General features: G+C 40.0%; 1 protein-coding gene across 2 annotated transcripts in view; it reads right to left on the minus strand.

The window, feature by feature from the left end:
• The window catches only part of smad9 (SMAD family member 9), a 90731-nt gene that overhangs the window by 44914 nt on the left and 31825 nt on the right, over window positions 1-13992 (minus strand). The gene's annotated exons all lie outside the window — the stretch shown is intronic.

A 13992-nucleotide genomic window follows, 5' to 3' on the forward strand; every position in this document is an offset into this window, starting at 1 on the left:
TAGGGTATTAATAAATATTAGAGGTTTGATTCTCTGAGCCTTTCAGGGTAGGACATCCTCGTTAGGTGAAGGTTGGAGTTCATTGACAACTGGTTGTTTTTCTCTGCACAAATATTAGTGCTAGTGCATCTACCTTTTTAGAATTGTTTTGTCAAGAACTTCACATAGGACTCAATGTGTGGTCTCACTAGTTTATTTTACTTTCTAATTATAATGTTCCTTATATATAGATTACAGGTTATAGTTACAGTTGTTACTATTATGTGTGCAGAGTACAGTGAAATTCTTACTTGCATGAATCCTGAAATTTCTGAATTTCCCCATGAGATTAATAAAGTTTATCTAATCTCATGTGCTAATCAATATGCAACATTTACATTCATGTTTTATAGCTGTAGACACAAGGGGGCATCACAGGTCCCATCCTCAGACCACAACTTAACAGATAGACGTCCCATGTTCAAACAGACTCGTTTTTATTAAATAGGCTTCTGGGTCAGTAAACTTCACACAGAATAAACCTTTTTCTTCCCCAGTCTTCAATCCAGGCGAGTGTTGCCCTTCTCTACTTCTGACTCTGACTCACCTGGGTGAAGCGGAGGGCTCTGTTTTAAGCTTGACCTGGAAACACTTCTGGCAAATCAGTGTTGCAGCCAAACTGTACTTTCACACCTGTCGCAGCACTTCCCCACAGCTCCCTCCAGTGGCACCCATGGACCCCAGTAGGGTTGCTCTCTCAACAGTGTTGCTGGAATCTAAAGAGGAATTCTCTAAGACATGTGTTGGGGTGAATTCTCTAAAGAGGAGCCTCTATTCTCAGTCACTACTCGGGGAGTGGAAGTGGAGGGGCTATACTGCTAAAGTACTGTGGGGTCCACATCAATGGCAGGGTAGAGGAACTATATAAGAAAGGGCAGAGCGGGCTCTTTTCTTAGGAAACTGGGCTACTTCAACGTGGACAGTGACATGCTTTATTGTTCTACAACTCTATCCTGTAGTGTGTTGGGTCAGTAACATCACTCCAAGCCAGACCTGGCAATTTAACAAGTTAAGATGGAAGGCATAATTATTGGATGCTCTCTACTCCCCTGTACGTAGTAGTAGAGTAGAAAATGCAGAAGAAAATGATGTCCATTGTGAACAATGCTGCACAACCTCTTTTTGACACACCATCATTAAATACTTCCAGTCAACAAATTATTCAAAAGAGATTGGTCAAAAAACACTGCTGGGGCTTCTTCATACTCACGGCAATGTCTATACATATAATTCACTAAGGCAAGACAACCATGGAAAGCACGCCGGAAGGGGCGTGGATTCACTGAGCCGCTGACAAGTAAGATACCTATGGTGCACGCAAGAAGGAACCACGCCCACCAACTCCTGGCACCTCCGAGCCACATTGACTGTTCATAGAGGCATGTTTCTCGCGGAGGTGAGTCGCCATATGCAGCATGTAAAACGGTTTGCGAGGGGTATCCCATGGGATCCTTAAAACAATCCTTTCCAACTGAGGTTAAAACACAATGAAGTAAGCAGTCTTTAAAAACCGAGTTTTCGGTTACGACGCACGACCGCGTGCACCATAGCAAACTGTTTTACACGCTACATACAGCAATTCGCATCCGCGAAAAACATGCGTCTTCTTCACTCACGGACAATTATATGTTGCTCTCTCCAGAGTTCCATCTTTTCATTCACTTTCTGTTGTATCCTCAAACCCTCCCTTTTTTAGACAACTGTGTCTTTCCAGAAGTGTTCAATCATCAATAAATAATTATGCAGTCTTTGTTATGCCGCGGCTTCACTATTGTGTTGTATTTTGCTCTCTCCAGAGTTCCATCTTTTCATTCACTTACTGTTGTATTCTCACACCAACCTGTTTTAGACAACCGTGTCTTTCCAGAAGTGTTTAGCATTCAATTAATAATTATGCATGAGATTGAGCGTGTGTCTACCAGGCACAGAGAGGCGTGGGTAAGCCGTTGAACCCCATTCGGGCTGCAAACCATGGAATTCCCACTAGGTGCGACTCATACGCTCCCACTGGTTGCGTCCCTACCCTTTGTGCACTCGCGACTACCGTGGTCGGGTGTCTTGGTGGATTATATATACAAAACCGCACAGAGCAATGAAACATCTACGTGAGTCACAGATGCATCTGGAACTGTGTAAACACGACAGAGACTCCAGTGATGAGTTGGAGGTGGGCACATGAGCGGGTAGTGCATACTGAACGAGAAATCAGCAGACTAGCATGACGGAGGGAGCTGAGTGGACGTCCTTCTCCTCTCCTGCCGTTCCACACTCCGCGCCTGAGCACAGTGCACTCCTCCGTCTGGCAGGAGAAGGCACGATGAGGGTCCGCCAGTTTTCAGTCACGGACGATTGTGTGTTGGTTTGTTCCGTGCATTGTTACAATGTTGCTTTTCTTGCTGATTTATTACATTACCGATTTTTCAAATGTTAATTTTCTCCCTGTGCTTAAAAATCATTAAAAAAATCGGCCTGATTATGATTATGTATGGTACGCCGCGGGTTGGCTAGTACCTTTATAATGCCTCAATGTGACTTTTCTTTAGCCAAGTCAGAAATTTTTTGAAACTCTTTTGTGTTTTGAGAGGGGAGGATTGCTGCTATTGTTGTTTGGTGAATTTCTTGAGGTTTTATAGTGAAAAGTCAAGCAAAATGACACCTTTTATTGGCTAACTAAAATGTTTACAATATTTAAGCTTTTGAGGCAACCCAGGCCCCTTTTTCAGGCAAGATGTAAGGTTTTGTAAAAAGCTAAATTTTCTCCTTGAGACAAATAAAGATCTACCTATCATATAGTGCCTTTTCTATCTATCTATCTATCTATCTATCTATCTATCTATCTATCTATCTATCTATCTATCTATCTATCTATCTACTGCATTACTGTGTTACTATAAGTCATTTGCCAGTCAATCTTTAATTTTTCTCACAGGTCATTAGGTTTTAAAATAAGTCACCATTCTTTATTTCAAAACTGAAAATCAATCTTTTTCTTTTTTATTACAGAACACACTTCATCCATCCATTCATTCTCAAACCAACTTAATCCAGCTCATGAGTACAGGAGCTAGTGTCTGTTGCAAGGCAGGAACATAATAAGTGCAGGGCATTCTAACACACACTCACTCATTAATGTCACCAATTAATCTAACATCTTTATGTTGAGGAAGAAAGCCTAAATTATTATTGTATTACTGTTATTTCTTCGTTTTCATTGACCTTTTTTTTTTTCAAACTTAAAATCAAGTATAAAGTGATGAATGAGTGTAGTACAAGTATGATATGAGTAAGATCTAAGGTCATGACTGTTACAACATTACAACATTGTGTGTTCTTTAATTGACACCTTAATATACAGCTGAATCACTACTTGGATCTTTGATGTATCAGACATGAAAGAAAGTGATAAATCAAACTCTGAGAAGACAGAAAACAAACTTTGCATGCGAAAATTGATGGGTGAATGTTTAAAGAATGTAAAGCTTTTTAGTGTTTTTTGCACGTACGTTTTAAGAACAAGTTGGAGACTGGACTTTCCCTGCAGAGTCAGATGATAGTTTATTGTGAAGAAGCACAAAAGGGAGAATCACTGGTGTGTGTGATAACTATACACCAAGGAGTAGCCACCAGCTTGATTTCTGTCGACTACATGTTTTTTTTCTCTCAGTCTTGACTACTTAACATCTGCCTTTACTCAATGCAACTTACAATAAATCAGAATGCATACTGTACATTACATAAGAGTGCCTGGAAAGACAGCACAAAGTTAGCAGTCAATTGAATAGCAAAGTCTGGACAAGAATGATACAAGTAGTTTGACAAAGGACTATGCTCTGTTAGGGTGATAAAGAAAAAATATTTTTTATGGGTTTTTGCACTACATATTATAAAATAACATTGGTTTAGAATTAATAAAGCTGGGAAGAGCAATAAAACTCTTGGAATCTTTGCAGGCATTCACAATACAGTAATCCCTCGCTATATCGCACTTCGACTTTCGTGGCTTCATTCTATTGCGGATTTTATATGTAAGCATATCTAAATATATAATGCAGATTTTTCGCTGCTTCGCGGGTTCTGCGGACAATGGGTCTTTTCACTTCCTGTACATGCTTCCTCAGTTGGTTTGCCCAATTGATTTCATACAAGGGACGCTATTGGAGGATGGCTGAGAAGCTAACCAATCAGAGCACACAGTTAAGTTCCTGTGTGCTGAATAGCTCAGCAACGGAGCGCCAAATTCGATTCTGCTGCATTAACCAAGAAGTCTCATCTCACTCATTCAGTATCAACGTGTTTCGCTGTGTAAAGAGTTAACTTTTGTGCTCTTTTGTGTTTATCTTTCTGCATAGTCAAGCCCTTCATTATGGCTCCAAAACGATCTGCTACTGCTTCAGGGGCCGTGCCCAAGCGCCAATGGAAGATGTTAACGATTGCGAAAAGGTAAACGTTTTGGATATGTTGAAGGAAGGGAAAAGCTACACCGCTGTAGGACGCCATTATGGCATCAATGAGGCTACGATTCTTTTTATTTAAAAAGTAGGAAAGGAATATAAGATCTACGGCCGCAGTGTCCTTTTAACCAGGGTGCAAAATGAGTTGTAAGTGGATGTAATAAGGCAGTAGTCTGGATGGAATCTGCTTTAGGGATTTAGATTGAAGACTGCCAGAAGAAGAACAACGGCGGTGCTACACAGTCGCCTGAAGAGGCTCCTTTAGAAGAGCTGTAACGCTCTCCTTTGTTGTGCAGCAAAATTAAACTCATCGTTATCGGAAAAGTCATCGTGTCATTGTTGGTAAGTAACCATAATTAATTTTCTACTTACAGTACTTAGTACATGTACGTACGTTTAGTGTCACTGTACACACATTTACTGTATACAATTTTTCTTGCATTGTACGCATTTATTGCTGGTGGCCTGTCTATCGTAATGGCTGTAACATATATGATATCAGAGACGCTCGATATCTTTAAAATAATATTTAGGTTTTACTGTATATAAACAATGTGTTTACATACATAAGTTCAATTAATCTTACCTAATATCTAAGAGAATACAAAGGGTTTATGCTGTATAACTGTGCGGGGAATATTTATAAACAGTGTGGGAGAGTTTATAAGGGCTTAAAATATATAGAAATAACCATACAAACATATGGTTTCTACTTTGCGGATTTTCACCTATCGCGGGGGGGTCTGAAAAGCAACCCCCGCGATCGAGGAGGGATTATTGTATAATAAAAGCTTTCCATATCATGGCATTACAAAATCAGAAACCTGTAAAATATAATTTTAAAATAAATGCAGTGCAAAACAAGAGTAACTTCTTTCTTAAAATTAAGTAAACAAGTTATTGTTGGTAATTCATGATCCCAAATGTCTAAAAATGTTAATCAGTTTTAAACTGCAATGATCATAATGGTTGCTCTATTTCAATTCAATATATGTAATTTGAGCGAAGGAGAACAAGTGACAAAATAAATACTACAGGAATGCAGTGATATTACCAGGATAAAAGATACCTGCATAGAATGCATTTTGAAAAGAAGCAAATATTTTAAATACTGACCTTTTACATTTGAAATTCATTAGTAGGTATCATTTGCTGCGAAGCAACTTGTACCTCTTACTCAATAGTCTTATACCTGTACCAGTAACGGCACACTGCAGAATACACTTGACTTCAGCATTCCTAGTTTTCATCCTCTTTCTCTGTCTCTGTTTAGCATTCGTTTGCTCAGAGGTTAATGCGCTTGCTACTTCCTGAGCAGCTTTTCTTTCCTCCAACCTAACGGCCCGCTTCTTCTCTTCTTTCATTGGCATCTTTTCACGTTAAAACTGTCAGTGTTTGTGTTGCAATTACTTAGTATTTTTCCTTAATTTTTCACTTAAAAGTCTTCAATCTGCCTAAAGAATGATTTAAGATATGAAGAGTTAGGGGAAGTGACAGCGAAGGTGGTAGGAAGGAGAAAGGCGCCTGTACACATGTGCCGCACGGCCACCCTGTTGGCAGTTGCCGAGAGCTGATTCTACAATAAAATAGAATAAAAATAAAAAGATGAATATCCTTGGAGGTCAATCATCACCTCAAAAGTGGACAGTAGTACCGTAGTATATGTGTACCAAATTTCAGGACAATAGTTCAAACGATTTGCAAGCTACAGGTGATTTAAAAGTCTGGACAGACAAACGGACAGCCACGGTAGCTTATTATACTGTATAAGAAGATTAATTAATTTACAAAACACAATATAATTTTCTAAAACTACAGTATCTTAAACTCATTAAGAGTTTCAAAGGGCCCACACCTATTTCATTAGCAACAGGCTCAGGGCAGGAATCAACTCTGGACAGGATGCTAGTCAACATAACATGCATGATTTTATATCTACAGACATAAGGAGAAAATGCTAACTAAAGTGCTAACAGTGACTGGGAGATGGATCCATGAAGAAGCAGTGCTAACCACTGCATCACCTTTAATTGCTTTAATACATTATCAATACACTAGCCAATCTGCGGCGTACCATACTCTGCATAATCAGGCCATTTTTTAATGATTTTTAAGCACAGGGAGAAAATTAACATTTGAAAAATCGGAAATGTAATAAATCAGCAAGAAAAGCAACATTGTAACAATGCACGGAACGAACCAACACACAATCTTCCGTGCGGCGCTCAGGCGCGGAGGGTGGAACGGGAGGAGAGGAGAAGGACGTCCATTCCGTTCCCTCCGTCATGCTAGTGTGCTGATTTCTCGTTCAGTATGCACTGCCTGCTCATGTGCCCACCTCCAACTTGTCACTCGAGTCGTTGTTGTCTTTGCACAGTCCAGATGCACCTGTGACTCATGTAGACTTCATTGCTCTGTGCGGTTTTGGCTGCCTTTCTATATATAATCCACCAAAACACCTGACCACAGTAGTAGCGAGGTGGGAGGGGGGTGTGTACAAAGTGCAGGAGCATCTAAGAAGACGCATGTTTGTTGCGGATGCGAATTGCTGTATGTAGCGTGTAAAACAGTTTGCTATGGTGCACGCGGTCGTGCGTCGTAACCGAAAACTCGGTTTTTAAAGACTGCTTATTTCATTGTGTATATGACTGTAGGTGAATGAAAAGATGAAACTCTGGAGAGGGCAACATATAATACAGCATTTTAAACGCTGCATACAGCTATTCACATTCGCGACTTATTGTTTTACACGCTGCATACAGCGATTCACATCCGCGATAAATATGATTCTTCTTAGATGGTGCTGTCGCATCCACCCACGCTCTCGAAGCATACACACTGCCTGGTCATGTGCCTGCTTGCAACAGCAACTAACAGAGACTCGCCCACCAACTGTAACACCATGGGATACCCCTCGCAAACTGTTCTACACGCCGCATACAGCGATTCACATCTGCGACAAACAAACTGTTTTACACACTACATACAGCGATTCAGATCCGCGACATGATTTTTCTTAGATGGTCCTGTTGCGTCCACCCTCGCACTCGAAGCATACACACTGCCTGGTCATGTGCCCGGTCGCAAGAGCAACTGACAGAGACCCGGCCACCAAGTCTAAGACCATGGGAAACCCCTCGAAAACTGTTTTACACGCTGCATACAGCGATTCACATCCGCGACAAACAAACTGTTTTACACGCCGCATACAGCGATTTACCGTGACAAACATGCCTCTTCTTAGATAGTCCTGCCGTGTCCACCCTCATTCTCGAAGCATACACACCACCTGGTCATGTGGTGCCTCTGTGTGAACCAGTCAGGCACAGAGAAGGCCAGGTGCTGAGAGAGCGTCTCGACTGTTGCAGGGCCTGCATTGGTGAAGCAGGTGAGACGGTAATGAAACAGAGGCACAGGTCTTATTGGTTTTTAAAGACTGCTTCCTTCATTGTGTTTTAACCTCAGTTTTAAAGGATTGTTTTAAGGATCCCATGGGATAGCCCTTGCAAACTGTTTTACACGCTGCATATGGCGATTCACTTCCTCGAGAAACATGCCTCTATGAACAGTCAACGTGGCTCAGAGGTGCATGTGGACTATACAACAGACGAAACATAAATGACGGCATTTGTCCGAACGTTGGTGGGCATGGTTCGGCATTTTATCCAATGGTCTTAGATCCATGGGCGTCTTACTTGTTTTAGTGAATCCACGCCTCTTCCGGCGTGCTTTCCATGGGTGTCTTGCCTTTCCATGGGTGTCTTACCTTAGTGAATTATTATATAAATTATATGCTAATGATGAAAATGAAATGTAGGCCCCCATACATAGACTGCAATGCCATACATACTTTATTAAATCCAGTTAAGCCAATTCAGAGTTAAATCCAAAAAATCCAAAACACCACAACACCACAACACCAAAGGCCTAATACTCTACCCAGAGATCAGTTTTATTTGTGATATCACAAATTGGTGAACTGTTGGTAGATTTACTCCCATTTTTATAGTATTAGACCAATTTTCATAAACCCAGTTATTTACAGTATGGAATTACAGTCTGTTTACAAGAATAAGTAAACAACAAAATATGTAAACACAGATTTGTAAAAAATTCCAAAATAATAAATACATGATTGTGTAAAAGAAATCTTTAAACAAAACTGTCAGCATTGTGTATTTTCATCTGTTCACACATGTTTCTCCTGCTACACAAGACCCTATATCTTACCCTCACTCAATCTGCCACCTTTCACTCCTCTGCCTACACTACATTATCTAGTGGTACATCACTTATGAAGTTCACTTGATATTCAGCACTAAAGTCAATAATGGAAGGTATGTGCTACATGAATGCATTAAAATGCTATGTACCTTTAATTTTGCACTGCTGGCTTTACACAGTGTAGACCTCTCTGCTATGCACATGCTTCACCAGGCATGCATACAATTTAAGATGGACAAAGGACCCAGGAACATAACTCTCAAGCATCTTGTAAATATACTGAAGTGAAAAACAACTCACATTGGGATAGCTAAACCAAGTAAGCAGTATTCTGAAAATAAAAAAAAGACTAAATGGCTCCTAGAATTGTATTGATGGTCCTAAGAAACAAAAGAATCTTTTAGGTGCACAAGGCCTAATTACAAATTGTATATGAAGGTCCTTTCATAAAATGTCATGTCAAACTTACACTTATGGTTTATGTTAAAAACATGCACTAGTTTCACATAAGAACACATCTAAAACCACTGCGTCATGGGGTTTTCCTTCCCAACTCATTCATCAATTACTTAACAACTCAATTATAAGATTAAAATAAAGCTCTACGCAAACCCACAGAAGGCATTAAACTAAGAACAAGTACAGCTGACAAGATTTTAAAAGCACCAAATAAATGCAGCACAGTGGCGCCAGTTGATCAAATCAGCTCAGGTTCTCTTTTGTTTTTTCAATTCCTCCAGCCTTCTAAAAGAAAATAAAGGTAACTAAATATTGCATCACACATTGAAATGTTACTGAAAGCAATGGCGTCTATACCATTTTCTTTTGGCAATTGGAAATGAGCCGTAAACAGATTTGTGGTCCTATTTTCATAGTGTATCCTATCTTCTGACTATAAAAACATTAAACAAAAATGTCTTTTCTTTCTAAAATAAGATTTGCCAGAGAAAATATCTGGCACAAAGCCACTTAGTACAAGTAACCACTTTACTCATGGCCCTTCTTGTCAATGGAACATGTTGACAGCTTGGCAAAATAACCTTCAGGAAGCACAATGACAACAACAAATTTTAGTGCTTGTGAAAAGGAAAAAAAAATGTTCATTACGTACGAGCAAACTGTGATTTATGAGGTCTCAGCTCCTTTATTCAGCATTTTTACAAGGTCATTATTGCACTATTACAAAGCGTAAAGTTTAAACAAAGCGAGTCAAGTTCTGACAACTGTCGATACCGTTCCCTTTTCATAAATAAATGTCTTCTATTAGGAAAGCCAGTCAATGCTAAATATGACACAATTTCATTACACTGTAAAGTTATAGGAAGTAACTAAAACACATGTGCAGCTCATTAGCCATTTCCCAGATCTGCGTCCGTCCAAAATCAAATCTAATTTTTCTACCTTCCAGCTTGTGGGGATGGCAGTTTAATATTCATAGTCACTGGTGCCAGAATAACTTAAGAGTCTCCATTCACCCCAACACACATGTCTTTGGGTAGGTATGTGGAGTATGTGGAGAACAAATACATATATACCATCCAAGGCTGGCTTAAAAAGGAGCTAGCTGACACACTGAGTCAGAAGGCAGTGGGCAACACTTAGCAGAGGTGGAGGAGGAGGAAGAATTTGTGATTACTGTGACTGTAAAAGTCAAAAAAAGTGCCTTGAGGAATAAAAGTCCTTTATTTTATTCATATATTGTGTGCTATATTGCTGTGATTTGGGGCGCTCTGATGCCCCCTTGTGGTCACAGCTGATATGAATTTATAAGTACTTGACACTCTATGATGCACCAACACTGAACAGTCTTGTGATTCTGTGCATCAAATGGGAACTTACATGTTAAGTGTATTTTGCAGGTGATATTAATGACTTTGCAAAAGTGAAAGCATGGAGGTTGATTATGTAGAAATTAGAATTGGGTAGGACCTGTCATTTATTATATTCATTGAAGATAAAAAAATATTTGACTGTATTTGTTCTGCAGTGTTAAAATATATTCACTAATAATCTTTTGAATCTGTCTTGAATTAATAAAGCAAAACAAAACAAAACACAAAGCATTGGCTATGTTTTGCCTTTGGCTTGAAATGCAACAAAATACATATTGATATACAGTGCATCTGGAAAGTATTCACAGCGCATCACTTTTTCCACATTTTGTTATGTTACAGCCTTATTCCAAAATGGATTAAATTCATTTTTTTCCTCAGAATTCTACACACAACACCCCATAATGACAATGTGAAAAATGTTTACTTGAGGTTTTTGCAAATTTATTAAAAGTAAAAAACTGAGAAATCACATGTACATAAGTATTCACAGCCTTTGTTCAATACTTTGTCGATGCACCTTTGGCAGCAATTACAGCCTCAAGTCTTTTTGAATATGATGCCACAAGCTTGGCACACCTATCCTTGGCCAGTTTCGCCCATTCCTCTTTGCAGCACCTCTCAAGCTCCATCAGGTTGGATGGGAAGCGTCGGTGCACAGCCATTTTAAGATCTCTCCAGAGATGTTCAATCAGTTTCAAGTCTGAGCTCTGGCTGGGCCACTCAAGGACATTCACAGAGGTGTCCTGAAGCCACTCCTTTGATATCTTGGCTGTGTGCTTAGGGTCGTTGTCCTGCTGAAAGATGAACCGTCGCCCTAGTCTGAGGTCAAGAGCGCGCTGGAGCAGGTTTTCATCCAGGATGTCTCTGTACATTGCTGCAGTCATCTTTCCCTTTATCCTGACTAGTCTCCCGTTCCTGCCACTGTAAAACATCCCCACAGCATGATGCTGCCACCACCATGCTTCACTGTAGGGATGGTATTGGCCTGGTGATGAGCGGTGCCTGGTTTCCTCCAAAAGTGACGCCTGGCATTCACACCAAACAGTTCAATCTTTGTCTCAGTAGACCAGAGAATTTTGTTTCTCATGGTCTGAGAGTCCTTCAGGTGCCTTTTGGCAAACTCCAGGCGGGCTGCCATGTGCCTTTTACTAGGGAGTGGCTTCTGTCTGGCCACTCTACCATACAGACCTAATTGGTGGATTGCTGCAGAGATGGTTGTCCTTCTGGAAGGTTCTCCTCTCTCCACAGATGACCTCTGGAGCTCTGACAGAGTGACCATCGGGTTCTTGGTCACCTCCCTGACTAAGGCCGTTCTCCCTCGATCGCTCAGTTTAGATGGCCGGCCAGCTCTAGGAAGAGTCCTGGTGGTTTCAAACTTCTTCCACTTACGGATGATGGAGGCCACTGTGCTCATTGGGACCTTCAAAGCAGCAGACATGTTTCTGTAACCTTCCCCAGATTTGTGCCTCGAGACAATCCTGTCTCAGAGGTCTACAGACAATTCCTTTGACTTCATGCTTGGTTTGTGCTCTGACATGAACTGTCAACTATGGGACCTTATATAGACAGGTGTATGCCTTTCTAAATCATGTCCAATCAACTGAATTTACCACAGGTGGACTCCAATTAAGCTGCAGAAACATCTCAAGGATGATCAGGGGAAACAGGATACACCTGAACGCAATTTGGAGCTTCATGGCAAAGGCTGTGAATACTTATGTACATGTGCTTTCTCAATTTTTTTTATTTTTAATAAATTTGCAAAAATCTCAAGTAAACCTTTTTCACATTGTCATTATAGGGTGTTGTGTGTAGAATTCTGAGGGAAAAAATTAATTGAATCCATTTTGGAATAAGGCTGTAACATAACAAAATGTGGAAAAAGTGAAATACTTTCCAGATGCACTGTATTTCTCAGTTTTGTTAAATGGTTGTGAGGCTGATGCATTTAGGGCAGTACTGTCCCATGGCCTGATATTTATAACAGCTCACCTGCATGTAATCAATCAAATTTGATATGCAGCACAGTCAACAGCACTTGCAAAAGCACTTGGAAAATTTTGGTACTTTTAGAGTCAAAGTTGGAAATTCACAATTAAGGCACAGTCACGCACGTGTGCTTGGGAGACAGCTTAAGGGCTCTGATGATGGGAATTTTTATGCTGAACTAGTGATGGGTGCTGTCGTCTAATGCCTTCTCTCCTCATCCCTCTGCAGAACGGAGCAGTGACAGCCTTTCCACCGCTGACATCACTTCCATTGTCCACCTTCCTGGGTCGCAGACATGCCCCAAACCTTTCTCTGTGCCGTCTTTTTTTACAGCACATGTTAGTTTCCTACATGAAATTGTGTTCTTAAGTTAAGCATTTTTTTATTTAAAAAAATATAGCACATACGCAGGCTACTCTTGCATTTTATAATGGAGGAGAAGGGTACCGGGGTATACCTAAATTCCAGAATTTAGGTGGAATATGTTAGTCTCTGCCTTGCACCAGATGCCCTTAGGATAGGTTCTATAGCATGCAATAAATATAATTAATGATAAGTACAACACTGTAATTCGTTCTTTAAACGAATGGGTAGTGCAGCATACTGTAGCAGACTCAGGAGAAAGGTAAGAAATGGCCCTGAGTAAAGTACCAGTTCATCACAAGTTATTCCTACTCACATTGTGCCAATTAACTTAAACTGTAAATGTCTGAGATATGAGTTTCAGATGTCAAGGGGAAACTGAGAATCCAGAGAAAAAAAAAAACACATATGCATTGGAAAAACATGTAAACTGCAAACAGACACAGATCAAGCTGGGAACTGAAGTCAGGACTCTGAGGGCACGAGGCTTCAGTGTTAACACAGAGTGAGCGTTTAGCAACCATAAATCACCCATCCATCCATTATCCAACCCACTATATCCTAAGTACAGCGTCACAAGGGACTGCAGGAGCCAATCCCAGCCAAAACAGGGTGCAAGGCAGGAAACAAACCCTGGGCAGGGCGCCAGCCTACTGCAGACCATAAATCATATATTTTCTAAATTTTGTGATCATGCTAAACTTACTGCTTATTTGTTGACATTGATTAAAATAAAACCATTATTCTGGTTTCTGTTCATTGATTTTTAAGCATTGTTCCAATTCTTAATTATTAGTTTTTATTTTAATAATAAGCCTATCGCATCAGAAATGATAAGCATTAGTCATCCTAAGGTTTGATTTGGTCTCAGAAAAATACAGCACCTCATACTGCTTTCTGCTGGTCTGTAGGTTAGTACAATATGAGAATTTTAAAAGGAATACTTTATTTATGATGTTCAATGTAAAAGAGCAATTTCTTGGAATAAAAATCAATTTAATTTATTCTTATAAAGTGCAGCCAAAACAAGAACATAATGTTGAATGCAGAATGTAGAATGCAGCAATGGTGTGAGGCAGGCCCATTTTTAT

Source organism: Polypterus senegalus, chromosome 2 (genome assembly GCF_016835505.1).
Source record: "Polypterus senegalus isolate Bchr_013 chromosome 2, ASM1683550v1, whole genome shotgun sequence".
Lineage (NCBI taxonomy): Eukaryota > Metazoa > Chordata > Cladistia > Polypteriformes > Polypteridae > Polypterus > Polypterus senegalus.